At 53.1% G+C, this 14,092-nt stretch overlaps 1 protein-coding gene across 2 annotated transcripts in view; it reads left to right on the plus strand.

Moving 5' to 3' along the window:
* Itpk1 (inositol-tetrakisphosphate 1-kinase) overlaps positions 1-14,092 on the plus strand; it is a 134,893-nt gene that overhangs the window by 12,106 nt on the left and 108,695 nt on the right. The gene's annotated exons all lie outside the window — the stretch shown is intronic.

The raw sequence follows: 14,092 nt of genomic DNA on the forward strand, positions 1-14,092 counted from the left end.
TTTATTTTGCTGTTCTCATACAGCCTCAGGCTCTGACAAACCCCTTGTCAGTCTCCTCTTGGGCGCTAGGCCCACCCCAAGCTCATGGTTGCTCTTTTCCCTCGTCTCAGCCTAGGCTGCTGTAACAAACACCACCGACGTTCAGTTCCTGCAGTTCTGGGAGCTGAAGTCAGAGATCAGGGCCTGGTAGACTTGGCTCCTGGTGATGATATCCTGGCTTCTTAATGAGTCCATGGGGGGACTGGGGGCACCCTCCTCCTGATTGCATCTGACCCTAATTATCTTCCAAAGACCCCCACCTCCAAATACCATTCCTCTGGGTATTAGGGCTTCAAACTTTTGAGTTTGGGGGGTTATGCAGACATTCAGTCCATATCATCCAGGCACTTTAGAGGAGGAGGTAGTATGAGGCTCATCCCCTAAGCCTGGAAGGTGCTTCAGCATGTACAGGTCCCCATGCCTTTGCTCCTAGTGCATGTGACCCTTAGTACAGGTGCTGTGCTAGAGAAGGCTGTTCGGAGTGCTCAATTAGCCCAGGGCATGCGTGGGCCCCCTGTCCTAGTCTGTAAAACGGGTACCAGTATCCAATTGGGAGGCAGTTTGAGGGATCACAGGAGATGAGGATGGCTTGACAGAGATGGTTTCTTATGCATATGGATGGTCTGATTATAATTTACCCTTATAATCTCCCCCGCCCCCCACTGAAGATTTATATATATAGTTTTTGGTACTGGGGATTGAACTCAGGAACACTCCACCACTGAGCCACATCCTGTACTTTGTTTAGAAACAGGGTGTCACTGAGTTGCTTAGTGCCTTGCTTTTGCTGAAGCTGGTTTTGAACTCATGATCCTCCTGTCTCAGCCTCCTGAGCTGCTGGGATTACAAGCATGTGCACCCAGCTTGAAGATATATTTTGGTTTTTTTTAAACATTTTTTTTTTTAAAGAGAGAGTGAGAGAGGGAGAGAGAATTTTTAATATTTATTTTTTAGTTATCGGTGGACAGAACATCGTTGTTTGTATGTGGTGCTGAGGATCGAAACCGGGCCGCACGCATGTCAGACGAGCGCGCTACCGCTTGAGCCACATCCCCAGCTTGAAGATACGTTTTTGAGCTGGTGATCGTTACTGATCTTCCAGCTGAAAAAGGGAGGGCTGTGGGTGTGGCCCTTATACCAGCAAGGACCCATCTTGGTCAGTATCTCCTCCCTGTCTTCCTGCCAGCCAGGGTGAGAAGATGTGGCCAGTGGAGGGCTGGTGAGGTCCTCTCCACTGCCCAGTTAGTCCCATTTTCTCAGCTGCTCCCTAGTTCCAGCAATACCCTGGAGCCCAGGGTGCTTCTGGGAAGGGCCCCCAGCCAGCCCCTGACTTGTGCCGTGCCTCATGTAGGAAACGAAAGGGTGTCATGTTTTCCCTGAAATGTTCTGTCTTCTGCAAGATAGTTTAACATCATGGAAGAAAAATTTGAAAGGACAGATCGTTCCTCCACCCCCACCCATACACATTTCCTTTTTGTATATTCTCTTCCCTTTTTGTATCTAACTGTCATAGAGTTGAAATCATTGTACATGTAGCATTTTGGTTTTTGCTTTTGGCACATAGCAGTGTAGTGTAAACATTCTTTGTTTATAGTCTTTAGTTTTTCTTTTTCTTTCTTTCTTTTTTTTTTAGTGATAGCATTGAACTCAGGCCCTTGCACACAGTAAGCACTTGCTCTGCCCCTAAGTTGAGCTGCCAGCCCCAGGAAAAGTTCATTTTAAGTTTAATTTTTATTCTTTTTCTATGGGAAAATTTTTAATGTATACAAAGAAAGAATAATAACACCACAGCACCTCCTTGATACCAAGTGATAGTCACTATAACTTCTGACTGCTATTTTATTTACTTACCTTGTAGTTCTTTGAGGTGAATTCCAAATATCTGATTTCATATGTAAATGCTTTTGTGTGATCTTTTTTTTTTAAATATTTTTTTAGCTATATATGGACACAATATCTTTATTTTGTTTATGTATTTTTTGTGGTACTGAGGATCGAACCCATGGTCTCACATGTGCAAGACGAGCGCTCTACCGCTGAGCCACAACCCCAGCCTCACTTTTGTGTGATCTTTAAGAGCTAAGGAAATGTTAAAAAAAAATCAGAAAAGGGCATCATCACATCTGAAAATAAAGGACAGTAGAGGAGGATTATTCTGGTCGCTGTGGAAACTGGTCTGTTGGGTGGAAAATCATGGTCCTCTGGTCCCTTGTCGGGGATCATGAACTTATTCCTTTACCTCTCTGAACCTTGATTTTTCCTCTTAGATGGGGCTGTGGCAGACCTTCCACGGGTGCTGGTGGGATCGGGGGTGCCAGTGGATGCCTTAGACAATTTCTCAATCTCTGCCGGGTTTTCCTATGACCTCAAAAAGCCCCTCAGTTCTGGGTCTTGGTTCTCCTTTGTAGAAAATGGAGGACCCTGTGAGGGGGAGGGCCAAAGCCAGAAGTTATCCCCAGGGAAGAGGGGAGGAATGAAGGCCAGCTAGCACCTGTGATGTTTTAAGATGGAGGCCCCAATCTAGAGTCCCCAAGAGGGCCAAGCGCTAAGGTCAGGGGGGTGAGCTGCAGCGGGGGCCAGGGTGTGCTCTGGTTCTTTGGCTCTTCCCAGGGATGGAGGCCTGAGAAGCCCCGAGTGGCACTTTTTTCATTGTTCCCAGAGCAGAATGTGAGAAGTATGTATTTGGGCTTGGGCAGAGCTGGGTTGAACTCTGTTCTTCCTCAGCTAGCCGAATGGCCCAGTGGCCTCTGGGCTTCAACTTCCACTTGCAGGTCATTGCTGCCTTGGGTGCTTGATGGGCGAGGGGTAGGATTTGGATGGGACTGTGTCAGCCACCATTCATTCCTCCAGCAGTGCCTGATCACAGATGGGAAACTGAGCCCAGGAGGAGGTCCACAGTGAGGCTACCCTTGTTACTAACTGGTTGCTCTGGAGTCTGATTGCCAGAGATCCTAAAACTAAACAAGAAAGGAAGGAAGAGGGAAGGCATGCTGGCGTCTTCCTGGAGGGGCCCTGAGCCAGACGTGCAGAATTGAGGCTGGGCCCCCAGCTGGTGCTGCCCAGGCAGCTGGAAATGCTTCTCTCGAGCTGTCTGGCCCTGGCGCCTTTGTTGGCTCTGTTACTTTTTGCCTGCAGGGGCCTGAGCAATCTGTGCTGATGGTAAAACATTTGTTGGTCTGCCACTGTAATCACACTGCAAGGGACACTTGGAATTATATCTGCATTTGGAAAGCTAATTTTAAAGAACGTTTTTCCTTCACAGTTATGTGCCATCAGCCAGCCAGTGTCGCACTGTTGGGGATTCTCCCTCCTTCTTCAGCTGAGAGGCATCTATTTTTCTCTTCCTGCCTTTCCTTCAGTTTGGGAAGGGACCACCAACCCTTGGCTGCCAGGATGCCTCCATGAAACCTTTCTGTGATGGCTGTGCAGGGCACAGGGACAGGAGATGTGGAGGATGAGGCTAGACTCAGACATGAGCTACAGGATGGGTAGGATGGGTGGTGGATTCTGTTTTCAAGATAGGAGGTTCAGGTTGGTGGAGAAGATGCTGGAATATGTCATTTCAGTTTGGATGTTGGAGTGGCCAGGATCTTTTGATGTAAATGACAGTAAGCCCAGTTCAGGTGAGCTTAAGCACAGGTGAATTTCTGGGCCCAGGCAATCCCACCCCTCAGGCCCTGTGTTGTCCCTCCTGTCCCTCCCTGTGTAGTCCAGTCGCTGGGATCTTTTCTGTCTTCTGGAAGCTCCTTACCTGCTTTCCCCGCAAGACCTGCGTGCAGCCCTGCCCTCTGCCTCAGCCTCTCCTGCAGACCTCCCAGCCTGTGTCCCACGCTGTGTCCTTGTTTACCTTCCCCTCTGTGCTGCGAACTGGAGGACAGGGACCCTTTCTGCAGTCTTCATGGTCCTGTCCCAGCAGTGAAGTTGTGCCTGGCACAGAGTAGGTGCTTGAGAAGCATGCATGAAACAAATGCCCGCATGCCTTGGGTCAAAAGGTGGCCAGCGGGTCATTCGGAAGAGTTAGTTTAGGAGAACCTTGACCAACCTTGACCTCACCCGTGGTGACCTGTGTTCATTCCCTTCTCTTAAGTTCTTGTCCTGATAGCTGGGGTCGGTGCTGCACACTCACTGGTTCTTGGTCTAGGGAAGCGGGTTGAGGGTGGGACAGACCTGGGCTGGGGAGGAGCCCGGGTCAGGGGAATGTATCACTGCTGGCTTCTAGGTACTAGGCTGGTGCCCCGCCAGCTCTCCTTGGCCCTTCTCTTTTGTTGCCCCCCTATGGGGGGCTGTTCCTGGGAGAGGCCTCCATGTTGAGGGTGGTGGCCAAGGGGGGCATTCCAGACAGAGGGGCCAAGGGTGCAGGCAGGTGGCTGGAGGTGTGAAGGAAGCCTCTGTGGGTCAGGGCTGGGTCAGGTGTGGAAGGAGCAGGTAGGGTGGGAATGCCTGGTGGGGAGGTGAGCACCTCTTGCAGGGCTTGAATACCCGTGGCAAGGGAAGCGCCTCAGGAGGGCGTGACTGGGCAGGGAGAGTGCGCTGAGTCAAGTTTTCAACTTAGAAGGCTGCTGACTGGAGGGCGGGTGTGCAGGCATAGCAGGGAGACCCCATGGAGGCCTTCAGGGCAAGGTCTGTGCCTCTGGCCAGCTCAAGCGTGGTTTTCCCTTTTCCCTTCTGATTGGAATTAGATATTCCTCTTTTTGGTATTTTCCATTTCTGCCCAGGGGCCTGGCTCTTGGCATTGGCTTGTGACTACTGTGACCCCTCTGTGTGGGGCTCTAAAGGATTATTTTAGCTATTTGGGGCCTGTTGCCATGACTCCCAGCTGCAGAGTCTGGCAAGGCCTAAAGACTGGGGCATGTGCCCACCTGCTTGGAGCTGGCCCTGGACCCTTGACTCTTGGCAGTGGAGTCGTCTGGCCTCAGGTTTGTACACCTCTTCTAGAGGTGTAGCTGGCCATGCATTTTCATTGGCTGCCATACTGTGATCCGGCTGATTTTTCTTTTTGGAGTAAGACTCCAGCAGTGTTATCTCTGCCACCTTCTGCATGGGTTCGTCTCCCCTCTCTGGGCATCTGAAGTCTGCTTGGATTCCTCCCACCATGGGTCGTTCACCACTTGCTTTGACATCCTTCCCCTGAGAGCTGGCAGCCTCTTCCTGAGGTTTAGCTCAGTCTGATTCCAAGCTCCTTCTGCTTCATCAGAAGAGTCCCTTCTGCTTGGAGAGTCTGACGTTGTCATCAGAAGGAGCTGGCATCCTGTTGAAGGGGAGGAATGGGGGTTCAGACCTCCTGCTTCTGGGCCTCAGTCTTTGTGGTACTGGATGGCTGAGGCCAGACACACCCTGTAGGAAGTGCCCTGAAGCCCTTTACCTTTAGGCCTTTTAGGGGATGCTCTCAGCTCTTGGGGACCCAGGGCGGTGGTGCCCATCTCCCTGGCCTGTTGGGGCCCAGGGTCTGAAGAAGGATTTCATTTCGCACTTGGGGCAGTGGTGGGTGGCGGAGGAGAGGCCGCTTTGTCCAGAATAGTCCTTTCCCAGAGATCCAAAGGCCTCATCCCCAGCAGACCTGGAGAGACCCCTGCCACACAGGGCTCCTGCTTCTCCAGGGCAGTCACACAGAGTCGTGGGACCAGGAGGCCTTTGCTGACTGACAGGCCTGAATTTGGACTGTGGTTCTTCTTGCTTGCTGGGAGTCTTGGGCAGGATTCTTTATTGCTCCGAATCTCTCTGCTAGAAAAAATGTGACAGTTATTCCGCTAATGTTGCTGTGGATGATAAATGTGAGCGGAGTGCCCGTGCCAGGCCTGGTGCTCTGGGCCCTTCTGGGATCCTTGGAGATGTCCTTGGTCCTTTCTCCTGCTTGGTTTGGGGAGAGCAGAGTGGGTGGGAATGAGGGAGCGTTAGTGGTGTTGGCCTCGTGTTTGTGTGGGTCACACTCAGGCCCTAGGAATCCTCCCTGAAATTCAAAGGGCTCAGGGTCATCAGATGAAGTAAGTGATGCCTGTTGCTAAAGTTGGGGTGTCTATGAGTGTGGGACTTCACAGGCCCCTGCTGGCCTTTCTGGGCCTGGGACTCAGGCCCAAGGGCTCAGGCTCAGACTCTGTTTGAAGCCTGTTCTTGCTCAGAGCACTTGGCAGGGCTAAGGGAGGTGCCCTTCAATGGATCCAGGTGGCCTTAGGATTGGGTGTGGCTGTCCTGGGCATCTCTTCTAGACCTTAAGAAGACCCAAGGATCAGGATTTTCACCCCTGTCCCCAATTTACAGCCAGTGCTCCTGGGCCATAGGCATTCATCACCCAGTACCTGTTCCCTTCCCTGACCCTTGAGTCCTCCTCCCTGATGTTGCCATCGAGGACCCGTGCAGCAGTGTCTGGTTATACCCAGCACCCTCTGGAACCCTGTAGGCACCCTGTGAGGCCCGTGGAGGCCCCTGTGAACTCCTGGGCATATCCTCACCTGTCCCTTTCTCAAACGTGGACACTTTAGGGAGCTACAGTTTTGTGGGATGGTAGAGCTGCAGGAGTCTTGGCATTATGGCACTTGGAACAAGGCCCTTGCCAGTCCTTACCAAAGGCAGACAGCCCTCAGCACCTGTGCTCGGGGTAAGAGGGCACAGTGTGCTACAGAGGTGATTACTGAGGGTCTTGAGATGGGGAGATGGCCTTGGGTTACCCAGGCATCCCAGTGCACTTGCCCAGGTCTTGAGGAGGAGGAAACGGGAGATGCAGCAGGGCAGGCGGAGGTCAGTCAGCAAGGACAGCAGCCAAGCAGCCAAGGACAGCCTAGGGCCTCCAGAATGGAGAAGGATGGGAGCCGACAGGTGCTTCCCAGAGCCTCCAGAAGGAAGGCCGCTCACTGACCTCTTCAGTCCTGGACCTAGGTCTGTCTGCTCGTGCCTATCCCTGACAGCCATAGTAGGAGGTGCTTGCAGCATTGATACCCACTGCCTGTTTCAGGGCCCAGGGGGCAGTGCTGGGTCAAGGTCAGAGTGTATATGACTACATGGTGTCGGATCAGGCTGCTTGGCTCCCTGCCTCATCCATCAGAGGATAAGGTGGACCCTGCATTCCCCGGGATGGCCTTCCTGCCTGCCATCTGTGGATGTCTGAGAGGGAATTGTTTAGATAGGGCGTTTGGTGTGAGCTTTCTGAGGTGGCAGCAGGGCTGACTCTCACCTTTGCTTTGATTGATAGCAATTGGTGCATGTGGTGAGAGGGGCCCAGGAAACGTTGGTGCCTGATATCTGGCCTTTGCCCTACTGTATGGCACTTGCAGGCCTCCCAGTCACACCCAGGCAGCTCCTGCCCCTGCCTGCAGCTCTCTCCAGCAGCACCCTTCTGAACCCTTGCCTCTGCCTCCTGCTGCCCTGATGTTGGCTGTACTCAGGGCCTGTGGCATACACACCAGTGCATAGCTCGTCTCTCACCCACCTTCCCTGTGGCCACCAGCATCTCTGGGCAGGACTTGTGGCCTACGGGCCCCTATGCACCTGGGCCAGCCCAAGATTGCACAGAGGAACCCAGCAAATGTTTGATGAAAATTAGCCAGGGAAACCTCTCTGTGCCTGTGGTTGGCGGCTCAGTAGCATGGTAGGTATGGAACTCCTAAACCTTAGTGGTTGGAGAATCTTCTCGAGGCCTTGGAGCTCAGGGCTGCAGGGTGCTTCCAACTGTAGGATGTGTTGGCCGCAGCATCAGGCAGCGCAGAAGCTCAGTGTCTGGGGTGCAGCCTTGAGGGCAGGTTTCTCAGTCCCTGGAGTCCCAGGGAGGAAATGCCAGCTCAGGGGCATTCTCCCCGCCTGCAGAAGCCTGCAGAAGCTTACCTCACCAGGCTGAGATTAAAACCGACTTGGCATTCTTGGGATTAAGAGAGCGCTGAGAACAGAGTGGGCTGTGTCTGCGCCTGGCAGGCTGCTGGAGCAGGTGGGGGAGGCCTGGAACCCTACTTCCAGTGTCCCTGGCCTCCTTCTCCAGGGACCATCCCTAATTAGGGGAACGAAAAATTACAGCACCTGCAAGACCCAAAATGATTTCAGGTAGAGAACTTTTGTATTAGAAAACGGATGTGTTTTCACTGTTAAGGAACAGACTTAATATCTGCTCTTGGCTTGAACCAGCAGCACTTAGGTGCCACATAGTATGTCCTGGGGCACTCTGCAGCCCACTCTGTCAGCCTGAGACTCTGTCCTGAAAACCAAGGGGTGGGGTTGCCAGGCGCCTCTCCAGGAGGCCCAGGAGGGGAGTCACTGGCTGCCCTCCCCCACGCTGGGTTCCAACAGCTGCTTCTAGGGGCTCCACCAGCTTGTCTAGGTCTGAGATCTGGTCCTGACTCAGGCTGTACTGTAGGGCCAGCCTGCCTCCCTCTGGTGGGGCACCAAGGCTAGGTAGGGTCTCTCGTTAAGGTTGGTGGTGTCTGACCAATCGAGGGAAGGACCCTCCCCCCATAAAAGACATATGGCAGCTTCCAGTTTATCTGGTTCTACTCTGGAGCTGTCCAAACAATTCAAATGTTTGTATTGGCTTTGAAAATTCTGTTCATATGTTGTCTTTATGTTGGGTCATTTCAGTTTCTGGCATTGTCAGTAGGAGGAAAATCCAAATTACAAAATAATGGGCCAGGGAAGCAGGATGCCATGGGGGAGCAGGCAGCCAGGCTCTGGGCTGAGCTCAGCACTGGGGGGCTGGGAGTGCAGTTTAGGGAGCTGAAATAAAGACCAGTCTCTGAGCCTTGGGGGCTCACTGTCTGTAGCGTGGGATGGCTGTGGCAGGGGACAGGGCAGGAAAGGGTCCCTTGGTGAGGATGGTGTTGGAGCTGGTCTCTTTGGATGACCTGGAGTTTGTCAGGTAGGGATAGGTACTCCAGTGGACAGGACAGTTTGTACAGAGGCATGGACCTGGTGTTTTTGGAGAAGCGAGTCTCTCTGGGAGGGTTTGAGAGGAAGGCCTGGTGCTACCTTCTCTCAAATGCCCACGTACAGTGAGCTAGGAAATTGGAGATATAGATAGGCACAAGCCCTGCTCGATGAGGGGTGTGTAATAGTCAGGCAAGGTCAGGTAGGTTGCAGTGGCAGATACACCCCCAGGTCTGAAACAGCAACAGTTGATCCAGTGGATCTGCCACCCCCAAGGCTGCCCCCTGTGGATCTGCCACCCCCAGGGCTGCTGGCTGCTCCACAGCAGCCCTGTGTTGTATCTTCTTGGCCTCAGCACCGTTGTCATTTTAGTTCAGATGATGTTGTTTTAGGGTTTGTCTGTGTACTCCACACACTAGATGCCCACAGCATTCACTCCAGCGCAACAATCGGGAATGTCTTCAGGCCTTCCTAAATGTCACTGGGGAGCAAATTGCCCCTGTTGAGAACCAGACCTGGCCGAAGGTTCTCTTGGTCACTGGTTTCTTTTTGGACCCCATCCTGGCTTTGATGCTGCTCAGCCAGGGTTGTTTCCAGGCAGTAGGTCTGGCTGGCTTTGGTGCCCCCACACTGCCGAGAGGCTGAGAGGACTGGCTGGAGGGCCTTGCACTGGCTCTTGAGTGCTGCTTCCTAGAAGTGTCACTTCTGATCACATGTCATTGACCAGAGCAAGTGTTGTGGCTATGCCTGGCTCTGCGGTGGGGTGTAGCAGGTGCAGTGCGGTGGCACTGAGCATCTAGGAGGAGGAATACTGGTACTGGTGGCCACTGTTGGTGTCTGCCTCTGAGTAGTGAACCTAGGAGTGGGCAGTGCTGTGGAGCCAGGGAGTCCGCTGCTCTGTGCTCAGTGCTGGGCAGGGAAGCTTGGGTGTGGGGCCTCTGAGGCTGGAGACCTAGGAAGGCTGCTCCAGAGAAGCTGACTTGAGGGGGTGGGGGTGTGCTGGGACTGCGGCATTGCCTCTGCACACAGGGGTAAGGGAGGAGGCCCTGTTTCCTATCAGTAACCCCAGGTCCTTGGGAGACATTGTGGGCTCTGGGTGGCATGCAGAGACCCCTGCCTTTGTAGGCAGAGAAAGGTGGGGGATGTAACTCAGGACCGTTCCCCACATGCCTGGTACCTTGAAGTGCTAAAGGGCCCTATTATTCTGGGTGACTGGAATCTCAGTTACCAAGCCATGCTACAAATTGTTTGGTGAGGTCGCCTGGCCTCCTGTTTTCCTAATCACACCCTTGCCTTCCCTAGGTGGTTGTTAACTTGGGGTGTGGTGCATGCAGCTGCTTTTGTTGCCCACAGGTAGGGGTGGGGGGGGCGCGGTGTTTGCAGCAGATCTCTCCTGCTGTGAGATGGCTCCTGGGAGGCCTGGCTGGGTTGTCCTTTGTAGTGGCAGCTGGGCTCTGGAGTGGGCAGTCCTCAGCTGTACCTGGGAGGGAGGCAGTGGCTCCGACCTTGGATATGGCAAGAAAGCAGTTCTTGAACCTGTGGGATCCTTTTTGGACAAACCTCACTATTCTTTGGTGGCTGCTCTGCTGTCTCTGATTGACAGGAATTCTCTTAGCTGTCAGCAGGCCATTCGCCTTGTTGGCAAGAGGGGACCCTCCCTCTCCTACTGTTGATGCTGATGTTCACGGGCCCTGCACCCTTCTGTCCTCCTGGGCTGTGAGGCAGGCTGTGTGTGACGGACTCTGTCATCCCAGAGTGACCTGCATTGGCCTTCCGGATGCCGCGGCCAGTGGCCTTGCATTGGGGCTTTTCAGGGCCTTGTGGTGTGCACCGTGGGTGCCTTTCTGAATCTTACATCACTCTTTCTACTTCTCTTTTTTCTGTTTCTCTTTATTGGACTCCACTGTTGTCCCTCTGCCTCAACACCAGGTCATCCAGGATAATTTTTGTCATCTTCAGGAAGTGGAAGCTGCTGTCACTTCATTGAAAGCCCCTGTTGTTCAGCCTCCAGTGACAGAGACTCATCTTAAACTAGTTTAAGCAGAAACCTGCAGGTGCAGATCCAGAGAGGACTAGATCTAGGCTGGACCAAATCCTGAAACTCCAGCAAGAGGGCTGTGTCCTTGCTTAGGTCCTTCAGCCATTTCTCCTGGTTTGGTCTCTGGTCTAGATTCCGGCCACTAGGAGGCAGGGCCACTTACGTTGCTGACAGTCCCCCAGGACCCGTCCTCAGGAGGACCAGGACTGGCACCTTGGAGTCAGAATCATGTGGATAGGAGCAAAAGTAGCAGAGTCTGTTGCTGATATGGGCCTGGTGATGCGCTGGGCCTGAACTCCTGGTCTCCCAAAGTCCCATGGGATGGGTACTAGGGCTCTCCCCATGTCACAGGGGAGAGCATGGGGGTAGGTGGCTTAGGGATGGTGGCACAGCTGGGCCCGAGAAAACTGAGGTACCAGGTGCCTTGGGTTTTAATAAATATTTTAATTGTTAAGCTTTGACTCTATTGTCACTTTTTTCTGTGGTGTTGAAGTAACATATATGCTCACTGTAGAAAATACAGAAAACACAGGGCAGTGGAAGGGAAGACCAGCAAACCTCTTTCTTGCTGCCACCAGCCACTGCAGCGTGTTCCCTTCTGGCGTTTCCCCAGGACCCAGGTGTTCCAGTGGGCGCAGAGTCTGCCGAGTGTCCACCTGCAGTGTGGAGGCCCCGCCGAGGGTGCCGCCCAGCTCCTCTGCGAGCAGTCTGTGGAGGCCTCCTGCCTTCCTCCGGAATCTCGAGTGCCCGCCGCCTGGCTTCATCCTTCATTTGGTGGTCGGATCTGTGCCTTCACAGGCATCGTCTTAACGTCAGACCCAGCCAGCAGCCAGGGTTTCACCTATTATTTTAAAAATCGTTAAGAACTCTTTTCCTAGAGTTTGAGAATATGCTGTAGGCACTCTGCCAGAATTCAGGGACGTGGTGAAACGGACGTCCTCTTCTCCACCCTGCCTTTGCCCTCTCGCTGGCCGCGCTGTGGTCATTTTCTCGGAGTTGTTTTAGTTTGTTCTGTTTACACACAAGCACACCCTCTCGTCCTGGCTGCTGTTCTTCACACTGATGGCTGTGTCCCGCACACAGGGTTTTGCATTTTTCACATGCAGCTTTGTGGAGGTGATTCTCCTCCTGGGCGCAGGGAGGGCTTCCTTGTTCTTTCTACTGCTTCATGCTGCTCTTTCGGGCATGTGGTTTGTTAGTGGAACCTCTTGGGAACATGTAGTTCGCTACCAACCTTTTGCAATCACAGATGGACGGGTTGGCAGTGGGATCCCCGAGTCTGAAGTATTTTGCACGCTGAGTGGGTCTAGGGTGACAAGGTGGGCGGTGGAGTTAGGGTTTTCAAGAGGGAGCAGCTGGTACTGTTCCTCTGTTCCCCACGTCCCTCCCTTCTCCCTCTTGCCCTTTGGCTTCACAGTTCTCTTTCTGAACTTTCTGGTTATGGCAGGATTTCAGGAGCCTGCTCCTGGGGATTTCGAGGTTGCTGGTACCTTTGCTTTTCAGAAGTTTCCGATGAGGGAACGAGCCCTGCCTGACAGGTTATTTCCCAAGAGGAGGTGGGGTAGTGCACCGGGCTCCACTACCAGAGGGGACATGGTTTTCCGCCAGTGTTCCCTGTTCATCCCCTTACAATGTGGCCCTGGAGGCCAGAGGTGCTAGCCCACTGGGTGCCACCACCCACTGTGCTACACCTGGCTGTGAATGCAGGTGGGGCAGACCTGGCTCTGGCCAGCTCCTGGCTTCCTGAGTCCCCTGAACTTCTGCTTACTCACCTGAACAGCGGGAAGCCTGTGCCCTCCCTCCTCGGGCTGCAGGAGGAGTCAGCGGGCAGGAAAGGTTCAGGTGTGTGTGACCTGACGTGGACTGAAGGGAACCAAGCCCCACTTTTTGCCAAAGTTCCAGTTTATCCTGTTTTAGGAGCTCTGAGCTGGTGGGGCTGGTGGGACTCTGGGGAGCTCAACCCCCTGAAGAGTTCAGCCTACCTTTTCTCTTGATTATTTTTGTTGTTGTTGCTTTCTTATTTTTGTGTTCCATCTGTTTTCAAAGCTAGGGATCTTTTTTTTTTTTAAATATTTATTTTTAGTTGTTGGACACAATACCTTTATTTATTTATTTTTATGTGGTGCTGAGGATCGAACCCAGCCCTTGAGTGTGAGAGGCGAATACTTTACTGCTGAGCCACAAACCCAGCCCCAAAGCTAGGGACCTTCTTAAAAAAATTTTTTTTTAAAGGACTAGATGTTGTAAAATGTGGACTGATTGGAATGACTGCAGTTGGCTTGGTAGAGATGAGAGCCATGTGCTAGGATAATCTGGATGCCAGCAGGATTTTCCCAAAGGGCATTTGTTGTACCCTCAGAGTGCTGGACTGGGCTGGGCCCAGGAGCTGAGCTAAGTTTTCCTGTTTCTATACCTTCATTTACCAGCAACTGTTCATGAGCATGTACATGCCAGGCAAGCACCAGAGCTAGGTGTGGGGTACACAGTTTTTAATCTTGGAACGTTCTTTACTCTACGGAGCTTGGGGAGTCAACTCTAGTTCCTGTTGCCTGGTCCCAGGCTTCTTTGAATGGCTGTCAGAGGCCCTGCCTTCTTCCCAGCATGCACACAACATGCACTTCAGTCTTTCTCAGTCCCTACAGATCCTGGTAACCCTACCCAGGGCACTCCTAGGTGATGGTGATCCATGCTCTCGCACTAAGGGCTGGGAGAGTAGCAGCTTAAGGTCTGTGGGAGTGTTGCTGGGGGGGTTGGGGAGGGTGCTGTGGGATGACACTGTGCTGTTCCACACAGAGGGGCCCTGGCTATGCTTGTGGGAGGAAATGTGGGGGGCGAGGATGAGGGCTCTGTGCTCTGGGCAGACCCAGACCCAGGCTCTTAGTAGGTGGGCAAAGTCAGGCATATGTGGGGACAGATAGTAGCCTGAGACTATGTGGGAGAGGGGGGGAAAAGGGGGAGGACGTGAGATTTAGACTAGGAGGGGTGTGGGTGGACTGGGTCAAGGGACTGGCAGGGAGTCCATGGGGCCAGAGATGGCTGGTACTGGAGACATGTTTGGCCTGAGAAGGGTATGAGGTCAGGATCCTGTGGCTTCCCGTGGGTGAGAGTGTTTTGGGTTGGGTGTAGCAGGCTATTTCAGGCTGTGGCACACCTGGGCGCCAGCCCAAGGTGTTC

This window comes from Urocitellus parryii, chromosome 6 (assembly GCF_045843805.1).
Source record: "Urocitellus parryii isolate mUroPar1 chromosome 6, mUroPar1.hap1, whole genome shotgun sequence".
Lineage (NCBI taxonomy): Eukaryota > Metazoa > Chordata > Mammalia > Rodentia > Sciuridae > Urocitellus > Urocitellus parryii.